The following is a 12,340-nucleotide window of genomic DNA, read 5'->3' as shown; positions in this document are numbered from 1 at the left end:
AAGAAAAAAATACAAATTTATAAATTTTGAGTGACAACATATGTAACTCGTGAAACTTATTCATTAAAAAAATTGGAATGAGTAGATTGTGAATCATAAAGAAAAGTTTGAAGAGGTGAAGATTATGAATAATTGAATATAAATTAAATGTAACTTGAAAAAAGAGTAAAAAGTGATCACTTATAATAAATTGTAGATGAATCGAAACCGCACCAGTTAACAACTAAAACGGCGCCTAAACCAGCCGAACTATGATTCTCTAATTCAATCAAAATATATATATATATATATATATATATATATATATATATATATATATATATATATATATATATATATATATATATATATATATATATATATATATATTAAGTAGTTAATTTTGTTTAAAATCTGGCCTTACTTTTACTGGCCTGCGGTTGTACATCTTGAACTTCCTTAGGGCCAGCCCTGGCTAAATTATAAGCATCAATTAATTAAATTTCTATTGATATAAATAAAAGATTAAAAATAACAAAATTTCATTAGAATCAAATAATATCATGATAGAAAGCACATGTTCTAGAATATATATAAATTGTAATTTAATTAAAACTGGGAACTCGTAGAAAATGGATAAGATTACAATTTATCATTCCATTCCATCATGGAAGGAAGAATAAACCACAACCAGACTGAGGAATGAAAGTAACAAATTTGATGGAATTACAGTTGTTCAAGAGCAGTCTATTCCAATCGGAATTAGATAAAAGGAAAAACATTCTTAATTGAATGGAATAGGCTATGCACTTTTTTGGTACCCATAGTAGCAACATGCTTAAAGAACCTTAGCTATCATATATTTTTTTAACGTCAAAAAATAAAACAAAAGAAATAGATCTATCCTGAACCTAAAACCACAGAAAAACAATAAATAATCAGCAATTAATGATTGCTATCAATATTAATATTATTATATTTGTTATTGTTAATGATTTGGATACAGACCTGGTTAAAGAACATTTGCAGACCACACCAATGTAATGAGAAGACCTTTGGTTCCAAACTTTCCAGCTCTAGCAACTTACATATAAATGACCAAAATACCCCTCCCTCAGGTTTTCTTATCAAGATAAAAGAAGAGAGATGGAACTAAATGAAGAGAGAGAACTTACACGGTGGAGATAAGTGTCGGCAGAATCTGGCATAGCATAGTTTATGACAATGTTTACGCGTTCAATATCAATACCCCTACCAACTAAATCTGTTTCTCTTGTGTCATTCCTTGAAACCCTTGTAGCGAGTCAACCTTCAAAATGTTGACCACACAAAGTATAAATTGATAATACTACATTATCATAAATGAAATCATATTCTTCACTTGTGAATTAATAAAAAAAAGTAGGTGTTGTATACTTGTTGATCTCGTTTCTCTACTTACACTCTTGAGAAATTTGATTTAGTGCTACCATGGATAACCGTTAGAAAAGACTAAAAGGTAATCTTCGGGCGTGTTTGGCTTAGCTTTTAAAAGCTCAAAAGAATTTTTCCAAAAAGTTACAAAAAGTCAGGATTTCCTGACTTTTCCAAAAAGTTGTTTTTTCTTGTATTAAAACTCCAAAAGTTATTAGTTTGTCAAACATCTTTTTGTTTTTTTTCTTTTACAAAAATGACTTTTGGCTGTGAAAAGCTAAGCCAAACACCCCTTTCATAATAATGGAATCAAGGAAGATATTGAATGATTAATTTCATTATAACAACGAAATATAATTTGTAGAAGGAATTTGATTTTTTTTTCCATTTTATCCATGGGAATGGAATGGGATGAAAATTTGCAACGAAAGACACTTTGATCTATATATTTTTGATAGCGGAGCTCAAAGCGTTTTTCTAAATATTTCACATTTAAAATTAAATTATAGTTCTACTTTCAAAATTGGCCTTAATTATTTCGTAAATGAAATCATCTTAACATTCCTTTCTCCCTCTCTTTTTACAAGCCATTTAGAATTTAAACTCATGAATCTCAAGAATTTATCAGGACAATAGTAAGCATCAAACAGTGTAAAAGAAGAGATTTCTCATGGTTTTTCTCTTTTGTGTAATAACTTAAGTAATATTTTTCTTCTATTCAATTTAGGTATCAAACATAATGATCTATAAGTATTGTTCAATCTAATTATGTAATTCTGATTCATCTTTACAGAAAGGTTTGCATATGCAATCCTTCATATGATCAATTTGTGGATCACATAATCTTAAAATCTGGAGATGATAAACAGCCTAAGGAGGTATGGACTTGATGAATTGAGATATTCGGATTTTATTTTTTCTATATAATTTACGAAATCAGAATTTTCTAATTTTTTTTTTTTTAATTTCCCTGTCAAATATTGCAATTATCTTTTTTTTATTACATGTTCGTGGTTGTTTGTGTCTAAGTTTGGCATTGTATGTGTGTGGTTATATTATTGTGTTTGTGTGACTGTGACTGAATAAGTGTGTGTGCGAATGGATATGAATGACTAATGCTCTTCATGGTGGCTGCACTTTTGGGTTAAACATATGGTAATCTTCATAATTTTAGACATGATCCTAATTAAAGCTTCTAGCCGCACTTATTTGAAACTTTTTTTATTATGTGTTTGCTGCACTTTTACATTGTCATTTGAAACTTTAAATATAGCTAAAAGGGCAAGGGAACTTATGAGATCTAGAATTGATTGTATACAATTATTATCACAGTTAGCAAATCTAATTATGTGTATTATTGTTATATTTCAGAAAGGTGTTTCGCACAGAATCGCACATACCCTCTGTGACAAATCTGAGTGAAAAAATGAACATATATGCCTTATTTTCTTGCAATTTAGGGTGAATATATGGTCTTATACCAAATAGATTTTGAGTCGGTGTTTTAATTGCATAAAAAAATGTGAAATTGTAAATATTTATTTAGTTAAAAGTCTAACTACATGTTGTATTGAGTTTATATTTCATTTTTTTTCTTATAATATAGATATCTTAATGGAAGTTGAAATCATTTCTTTCATTAATTTGATCTGGCATTTCTCATTTCTTTTTTCTTAAATCTTTTTAAAGTTCACTTTAAAAGCTCATGAAGCAAATCTTGATTTTGTTTTATAATAATGTATTTTACAATTAAAATACTTTTTAAATCCCATTTCACATAAATATATGAAGTGATGCTACTATACTAATTTTAATGTTTGATCCTGTAATGTATCTTGCTTAGATTAAAATACGGTCAAGTTAGGCTTCTCTGTCCTTTAATACAATCTTAATAGCAATCATCGACAAAAGACATACCGAGAGTTATGAGACAACTCAAGTTCATATGATGATTTAAATGTAAATATAAAAAATAAAAGGTAGTTTATAAAGAAATTTACCACGTAAAGGGTAGTTTAAAATTTAAGCAGTTTGATATTTAAAAAAAAATTGAGTTATTTAAACTCGATTAATTAAAGAATAGCTCATAAAAATAAATAAACCTTAAATTGGGTTATAGCCAATGCTATTAAAACTTATAAGAGCTAGGCCTCTCAAAAAAACCCGAAACCCTTTTTACCCACCCGACCCGTTCCAAATTCGGGTAGAACGGGTAACGGGTATCAACATTCGGGTAATAGGTTACCTAATAATAATATAGGTCGGGTTTTAGGTATGAATATTTATTTTCGGGTATATCCGAATTCGTTTTTTAAATAATATCAAATATACAATGCAGTCACGTACGCACACTTCAAATAAAACAAAACCATTTGTTTCCTTCTTATGAACGACGGCTCGAAAGTCGACGCAAACTTGCAAAGCGAATACAACGCTAAAGCTGAAGTTCTGAACCGTCATCACAATTCTCAGTTTCTCACTATCGCACGGAATGGAATTAAAAAAGTACATAACATATTATAATGATTTGTATTGTTATTATATATGTACTTGTTTATTGTATGGAGTATTTTCCTACCCGATTCTTTATTAAACCAACCAACATGTAAAAAAAAAAACAAATAAATTATCAATAAGTGTCATTTAAGAAAGTTTCGGGTATACCCGATAATTACCCGACCCGACCTCAAACCCGAATACCCGAAACCTGAAAACCCGAATTACAATATAGGTCGGGTATTGGGTATTATTTTCTTAAGAAAATACCCGTTCTACCCGACCCATTCTACCCGAAACCCGAAAATTTTACCCGTTCGACACCCCTAATAAGAGCAACACAACACATTAATAATAATAATTTTCTAAACATTTAAAGTGAATTTACCAAATAGGATAATGCTAAAACCATTTTTACGAATTACAAAAAATTTCTTTAAGGCTTACAAATTGTTAATATGACATGGTAGGACAAAAACAATGAAAATATAAAATATCATATTAATTTACAATATAGGTCTCAACTCAAAATTACTAATGCACAATCAATCGTATATTGTAATGAATCCAAAATTTTCATTTTTAATTCTTAATGATTTCATTTCTGCTAGAATGAATCATATTGATAATTGTTTAGCTGTAGTAACTATTTACGCAAATGAAATAATCGCCTTTAGAAACTAATTTCTAAAAAAATTATTCGCACCCGTCGCTTAGCGCGGGTAATGGCTAGTGTACTTGGGGGTTGTTTGTTTGGCCTCTTAATGATCCTATAAAGAGGATGACTTTGGATCGTTCAGATTCAGAGTGTTTGGTTGAATCTATTTTAACCTCTTAATCGGTCGGATATTAAAATAAAGGGGTCTTATTCAATTAGATAGAATAAGGAGTTTGGATGAAAGTTTTTCCTTTGATGCCTTTACCCTAAAAAAATAGATATCATGTTCATGTCCACCTCTTTTTTTCTTCCCGCTTTTACGCCCGCCAACAAACACTCATCCTCTTCACCTGCAGTGTCGTTTTTAGGTTGTAGTTGGACCTCCTACAACATCAGTCTACGTACACCTTTGTCGCCTCCCTCCTCCCTACCTCCCCTTTCGCTTGTATGTTTTCTACATTGTTCAATGGGTCGATTTTTTAAGCATACCTCACATAAATTTGTTTCTCAGAACAAAATCAATAAAGTGTTGTGTTCTTGCTATCTTGTTATGTTCGCTGATCAATTTTTGTTTTAGTGATCGATTTGTGTGAAATCTGATCGATTGTTAGGCATATTGTTGTGGTTTTGTTGTGTTCTTGTTGATTTGCTGCTTATATGTGATTAAAAGTCCGAAAATATATGCCCGTGCTTATTTCCTGCTGGATTTTGTTGTTGAAACATGTTAGTGCTGAATTTTGAATACTGGACATTACTCAAATGGCACAAAAAGGCCTAGAATTAATTGGAAGCAGATAAAAGGTGTTGAAAAAACATTTTTTTGAAGCTTGTTGTCACACCCTCGGTCACCAGCGGAAACGCCGAGGCGCACGATGTAAACTAGTAATCACAGTTATTGAACATACATTGAACACTACAAATATTATCTTTTATTATTACCGAATTGAAATTATATTGATAATCGTTATTGTTGAAATGCTACACACACCTAACAATCTGACGTTCATAATTGTATGATAAAATATCAGAGGATCTTCTGTATGAACACTTCCAACCTTATAAATAACCTGAGAATACATGCATTAAGATTCATCAACAAAATTGTTGGTGAGCTCTACATGTTTTGACACAAAGTAATTTCATACTAAAAATGTTTTTTAAAATTTATCTAGTTTACCATCTTATATAAACACATTCTTTTCTATCAAAAGTATAAAATAACTAAGTCATAAAAGTATATTTAGGCTCATTTAGAAAGATGATTTTGCTCAAATCCAAAAATACACCATTTGTAAAATATATAAGTAAACCAAACATATAACAACTTTCTTACGGTTCTTATGACCAAAATGCTCTTTATATAAAGATTTTGAATACCAATTTATATAAAATAAAATTATATCACACTCTGTGAAAACATAAAGTAGCCAAATTTACTCTTGAATACCTTGCACAAGCATTTGTATAGTTTATATGTAAAAATCATAATTATCAAATTTTATAAACTATGTAAATTCGTGTCGTATTATTGATTAAGTGTTATCTTACTTAATCTGGAAATCGACATATAACCAGTGGGGCAAACTCATCTCAAAATAGTTTTCAATAACCGGTAAATTATAAACGCATATTTTTACCACTCCTATAATTTCAACGACATATATTAACCATTCTCTTTACAATTCTATTCTTTGAAACGTCTCTACTTACGGAGAATTATGTCGTAGGAAGAGGTAGTTAACAACCTAAACACTCTTACACACTCGGCCCAAATTTGGAGGATTTACTCACTCTAGACCTATACTTCTTCGAGTAAAAATCTTCAATATAACAATTTGTCTATAACCAAAACTATACGTCGCTCCTCCACGAGCCACGCAGGCATAATATAAATAAAAATGGATTAACGGTTATAGAGTGGGTTTCAATTCTAGGATTTGATCCTTATGAAAGAAATTACGCCCACATAAAACTCTCTCTTAACAATTTGTCTGTAACCGACACTATACGTCGCTCCTCCACAAGCCACACACGTATAATATAAATAAAAATGGATTAACAGTTATAGAATGGGTTTCAATTCTAGGATTTGATCCTTATGAAAGAAATTACGCCCACATAAAACTCTCTGTTAACAATTTGTCTATAACCGACATTATACGTCGCTCCTCCATAAGCCACACACGTATAATATAAATAAAAATGGATTAACAGTTATAGAATGGATTTCAATTCTAGGATTTGATCCTTATGAAAGAAATTACGCCCACATAAAACTCTCTGTTAACAATTTGTCTATAACCGACATTATACGTCGCTCCTCCGCAAGCCACACAAGCATAATATAAATAAAAATGGATTAATGGTTATAGAGTGGGTATCAATTCCAGGATTTGATTGTAACATCCCAACTGTCAGGTATCATTATTAATTCTTATTGATTTCAAGTTTTAAGGTCTACTCGACGAGTTGACGCTACGACTCGTCGAGTAGAAGCGGGTCAGGACACGTCATTTAGTAAGGGACTCGTCGAGTCGGCAAGAGGGACTCGATGATTAGGGGCTGGCAGAGGAAACCCTAATTTTAGGGTTTTTGCACCCTATATATTGGACCATTAGCGCCTCCCATCATCCTCTATCACCCCTTGAGAGACAAAAACCCTAAATAGCGTAAGAGTGAGCTTGGAGAGTGCTTTGGAGCCTGGAGGAGTGATTTTGTGAAGGAAACTTGTAGATCAAGAGGCTATCGTCCATGATTTCGTGTGGATTCAGAGGCTACTCTAGGTTGGGCACGTTTTGGAGGTAACAAGATGTTACCTTGACCTCTTTTCCTTCTAGAATCTTTTATTGTATGAAGGTTAGGGTTTTTTTAGTTGTTCATGAAGGGATGATGGTATGGGAGCTAGATCTGAGGTTGAAACTACAGATCTGACCCCCTTTTGAGCCCTAAGCTTGTAAAGTCCTGATTAAGGTCATGAAAGGATCCTTGCTTATGAGAAAAGCCCCATTTCAAGCTTAGATGTGGATTTTGAGCCTGCAAATACGTAAAGGTAGCAACTTTACGTTGCTAATACACCCTAAGGACTTAGATCTACAGTTTGGAACGACAGATCTACTCAAAATCGACTGGATAAGAGATTGGTGCGCAAACTCAACGAGTTGGATAATCCGACTCGGCGAGTCAGTGAATGTTATGCAGTTATGAGTTAGAGTTTAGACCCGGCGAGTCTGGGAGATGACTCGGCGAGTTGGTTGGGATCTCCTAACACATGTGAGCGCTCGGACTCGGCGAGTTATTGTGAAACTCGACGAATCGAGTCGGGGGATTTCTGAGTCTTCAGAGAACTCGATGAGTGACAAGTTGCACTCGACGAGTAGGGTCAACATGGACTGTTGACCTAGCCCAATGACGTTGACTTTGACTAAGGATTGACTATGTAACAGCCCGGAATTTCAAATATTGATATAATTATGTTTTTGGGGGTGATTTAAGAGGGGACTCGGCGAGTTGGAGCCTAGACTCGCCGAGTAGGATCGCAGACTTGGTCGCGGGTTCGCGACTGGACTCGACGAGTCCAGATATGGACTCGGCGAGTCGACGCTGTTCAGCAGAAACCCTAACCGTTCGGTTTTGGATCGTATATAACGCCTCTTAGGCCGTCATTGTCCGTCTTTTGGTCGATTGAGAAGAACCCTAATCGTTGTGGACGTCTAGAGCAGGAGAGAAAGCTATTGGAACTTGGAGGAACTTGTTAGACAAGAAGAAGAAGAATTTGGCCAAAGGAATATCAAGGAGGATCGAGTCCTGAGGTTTGGGGGACACAGAGAGTGCGTTTTCAGGTAATACTCGGACCATTTCTGTTATTTTGATGTGTATACGAATCTAGGGTTTATGAAACCCACTTAGTGATTAGATGGGTTATTATGTTATTACCCAGACGTTTATACCCCAGTAATATGATGTTTAGAAGTCCAGGAAGTCCCATGATTGTATATCTCGGGACCATATGTAATTTAGGAAGCAGTTGCTCGTCTGCATGGCATGGACTCGCCGAGTTGTTCTTCAGACTCGGCGAGTAGCTTGAAGATTTACTGGGACTCGCCGAGTTGTTCGTCAGACTCGGCGAGTTGAGTCGGGGTGGCCCCGCGATTCTTCCAGGAGGAACTCGTCGAGCAAAACGGGGATACTCGACGTGTAGAAAAGGAATCTTAAGGGATCGGTGAGTCAAGGGCGAGTGGACTCAGAGTCGTTGAACTCGGCGAGTCTTGGGGTGACTCGGCGAGTTAGGTCGCGGGTTAAGTGAAGTTCTGAGTATGGGGACTCGGCGAGTCATAGAGTTGACTCGGCGAGTAGGGTCAGTCAGGGGTTAACTTTGACCTTGTCTTTGACCAAGGATTGACCAGTGGTTCCAGAGGCATTTTGGTAATTGTTGTTTATTGTTTGAGTTCAGTGCATTGGTGGCTGTCCAGAGGTGGAGATCGTATCAGTGATCGGAGCAGCTTGAGCTATCTGTTCAGTCGGCAGTTTCGAGGTGAGTTATCCTCACTATATCGCTAGGGTTTATGGCACCAAGGCCGACCCTTTTATCGGATGGAAATCCGGGTAGTTGTCATTGCATGTTATGGGCCGGAAGGCGTTACTATGTGGACCGAAAGGTCATGGCCTGGAAAGGCGTATGTATGCATTTAGTATGTTGACTGGTTCATAGGGTAATGTTATGATAGTGATCGGCTAGACCGGTATCTTGTTAGAGTAATGCTATGATATGTGATCTGTTGATTGATTGTTGTCTATGAACTGCTATATGATTGCTTGATATGTTATATGTGCATTCTATGCTTATGGGCCGGAAGGCAATATGTTATGGGCCGGAAGGCGATTATGTTGTGTGATGGACCGGAAGGTCGGCGTGGGTAGGACCGGAAGGTTTACCCAGCAGTGACGGAAGTCCCCTGAGACACATGGACCGGAAGGTCGGCATGGGTAGGACCGGAAGGTTTACCCAGCAGGGACGGAAGTCCCCTGAGACACATGGACCGGAAGGTCAGGGTCTGGAAAGGCGTATATGTGGTTGGTATTCTGGGGGTATCTCACTAAGCTTTCGGGCTTACAGTTGTGGTTTTATGTTTCAGGTTCTCAAGAGTATGTGGCAAGGCAAAGGCGTGATCGTACCGTTCCTCGCGTTGGTGTTTTATGATATGAACCTGGGAAAGTTACTCTGTTAAACAATGTATTGAAAACCTTTTTGTAACAATGTTAATAAAATGGGTGATTTTGAAAAGTTTTAATTGTTTTGAAATTTTGGATGTTACAGACTAGTTGACTTTCGTGGGTACTTTGGCATAATTGGAACTTATGATGGGATCTATGTTGAAGTAGGTGTTGGTGTACGGGAGCAATACTTGGAGGATTCGGTTTCGATACTCTTGAGCTGCTAGCGAGGTGAGTTATCCTCACTATATCAATAGGGTCTAAGGCACCAAGGCCGACCCTTAGTTGTTATCTTGGTTATGGTATGCTATATGTGGATATGATTGGTTAGATTGGTACCAGAATAGACAATACGTTATTATGATCCGTAGGGATTGGTATGTTAGTGACCTGCTAGGTCGGTGCTTTGGTTATGAGAGATTGCTATGATTGATGATTAGTAAGATAGTTATGTTTTCTACGTATATATGTCAGTATATGTGAGTTATGTGTACATGGTTATTTGTTTGATGGTTGGGTTTAGGCGGTCCTACTTTGTGCTGATAGCCAACATACCCTACGAGCGGACCGAAGAGACCGTAGGCCTGTACGGCGGTCCAGTCATACTGAAGGCTTAGGATCGATCCAGATAGACTGTAGGCCCTGCAGGGCGGTCCAGTCAGGCCGAAGGCCCAATATGCATGTTGTTGTTATTAGTTATTGATATGGTATTATCCGTATGGTATTGGTATTTTGGGGGTAGCTCACCAAGCTCTCGGGATTACAGTTTCAATTTATTGTTTCAGGTACTTCAGGAGACCATGACAAGGCGAAGGTGTAACTATACCGCTCCTCATCCATATGATCTTGTTATTGGGACACTCTGACTAATAATATTTTGAAAACATTTTTATAAAACATTAAGTGGTCTTATGATTGAAAAAGTTTAAAGTTGGCGTAAAATTTTTGGATGTTACATTGATCCTTATGAAAGAAATTGCTTTCATATAAAACTCTCTCTTTCACCACCTTTCAATACATTCATCCCACAAACATACACGGGATACACAATCCACAAAATCCATGACAACAATTCTTCGACTCACAAATCCGTCGTTTACTAGGGTCACTAACGCGAATCTTAGATTATTAAGATTTTTAAAGCTTAGTGAAATTAGTTAAATAGATAAATTTAACATAGCGTTCGGCTATTGTGGCGATAGTAATTTGAGTAGCTCCTTACTTCAGCCAATAAGAAGGATGTTCGTTTGTGTAGCCTAATATTCACTTATGTCGATGTTCGATAAGTTGCATAGTTTATATGATATATAATTTGTTAGGTAATAATCCCTAAAAATCTAAGAGTTAATTATATTATCATATGCTACGAATTTCGTATCACAACTAGAATGATATATATTTTTATAATAATTATAAAAATAATTTATATTTTTTACTTAGTAATCGTTTCCACCTTATGATCAAGGGTATAATAATAATAATTGATTTTTGGTATATTTTCAATTAATTATTACATATTTTCCAAATCTTCGTTTATAGTCATTTAAGACAATGTACATTTTCTTTATACCCGATTATATTGAATATCATATTTTTTTGTTATGTGTGTAATGTCTTTTACGCTTTCTCAATATTTTCGTGTACATACGACGAGTATTATACTTTATGATTCGTCGAACAACTTATATCTTTATATCAATCTACTTATAATCTAGTGATTTTTATTAGTATTAATTAATATATCACAAAAAGATACAGTTATATCATTTATGGCATTCTACTATAACTTATATAATTTACTAATGCTTTTTTACTTTTAGATTGTTATTTTCATAAACTCTTGACCAATAATAAAATATGATGTTATTTTCTGTATAAAACTTGAAATCATCAAAACTTTAAGACACTTATGTATTCACCCCCAAATATTAAAACTGTAAAAGATGGGCCGTAGAAACTCACATTTGATGCATGATCTCTATCTAGCTCGCTTCATGAATCTTGTCGTGAGAAACCGCAACTTAACCACTTTTGGACTTTAAAACATTTTCGGGTTTGTTTGGTAAAATATCAAACTAAAAGAATTTCTTTTTGTATTGAATTAAACTAGAAGGGACTATTTTTGATCTTTTAAAACAGCATAAGGACTATTTTGTAAAGACTAAGTCCAATATGATTTGCCTTGAAAGGATTTATGTGAAAGGGTCAGTTTTAATTTGAAGGATTAAACATAGGACTGTTTGTGTCAAATCGATCAGATGGACAAAAGGAACGCGTCTTCTTCGTTCGTTCATTAGGTCGAGCAAAGGAAAAGGAACGGACTCTTTCATCAGGGGGTGTCGATCGGAAGTGAAACGGGAACAAATGCATAAACCTAGGGAGAAAGGGATCTCCAGTGAACCTCTTCAGAGTTCTTTCTTGTCGTCGGCAATAGGAAAACGAAGGGCAACAGCAGCAGCGCCTGGCGGCGGTGGAGCCGGTGTCGAGGTGGTTGTTCGGTGGTTGAACAGCTGGAACACCACTGGTGCTTGGCGGATCGAAGGAGGCAGAAATAGGGGTTGGCAGCAAAGTCGTTGCCGGCAG

The 12,340-nt window shown here is 35.2% G+C and overlaps 1 long non-coding RNA gene across 1 annotated transcript; it reads right to left on the bottom strand.

The window, feature by feature from the left end:
* Positions 1 to 397: 397 nt before the first annotated feature.
* Positions 398 to 1,315, bottom strand: LOC145071358 (uncharacterized). The gene is made up of 3 exons (XR_013690414.1): positions 1,155 to 1,315; positions 988 to 1,062; positions 398 to 454 (listed from the first exon to the last, which is right to left on the bottom strand). It is a non-coding gene; the product is annotated as an uncharacterized LOC145071358 (long non-coding RNA).
* Between the last annotated feature and the right edge of the window lie 11,025 nt (positions 1,316 to 12,340).

The sequence above is a fragment of the Lactuca serriola genome, chromosome 8 (genome assembly GCF_051521515.1).
Source record: "Lactuca serriola cultivar US96UC23 chromosome 8, Lser_US96UC23_V15, whole genome shotgun sequence".
In the NCBI taxonomy this organism is placed as follows: Eukaryota; Viridiplantae; Streptophyta; class Magnoliopsida; order Asterales; family Asteraceae; genus Lactuca; species Lactuca serriola.
Note: the sequence above shows the minus strand (reverse complement) of the source record. Positions and strands in the feature narration are given on the sequence as shown.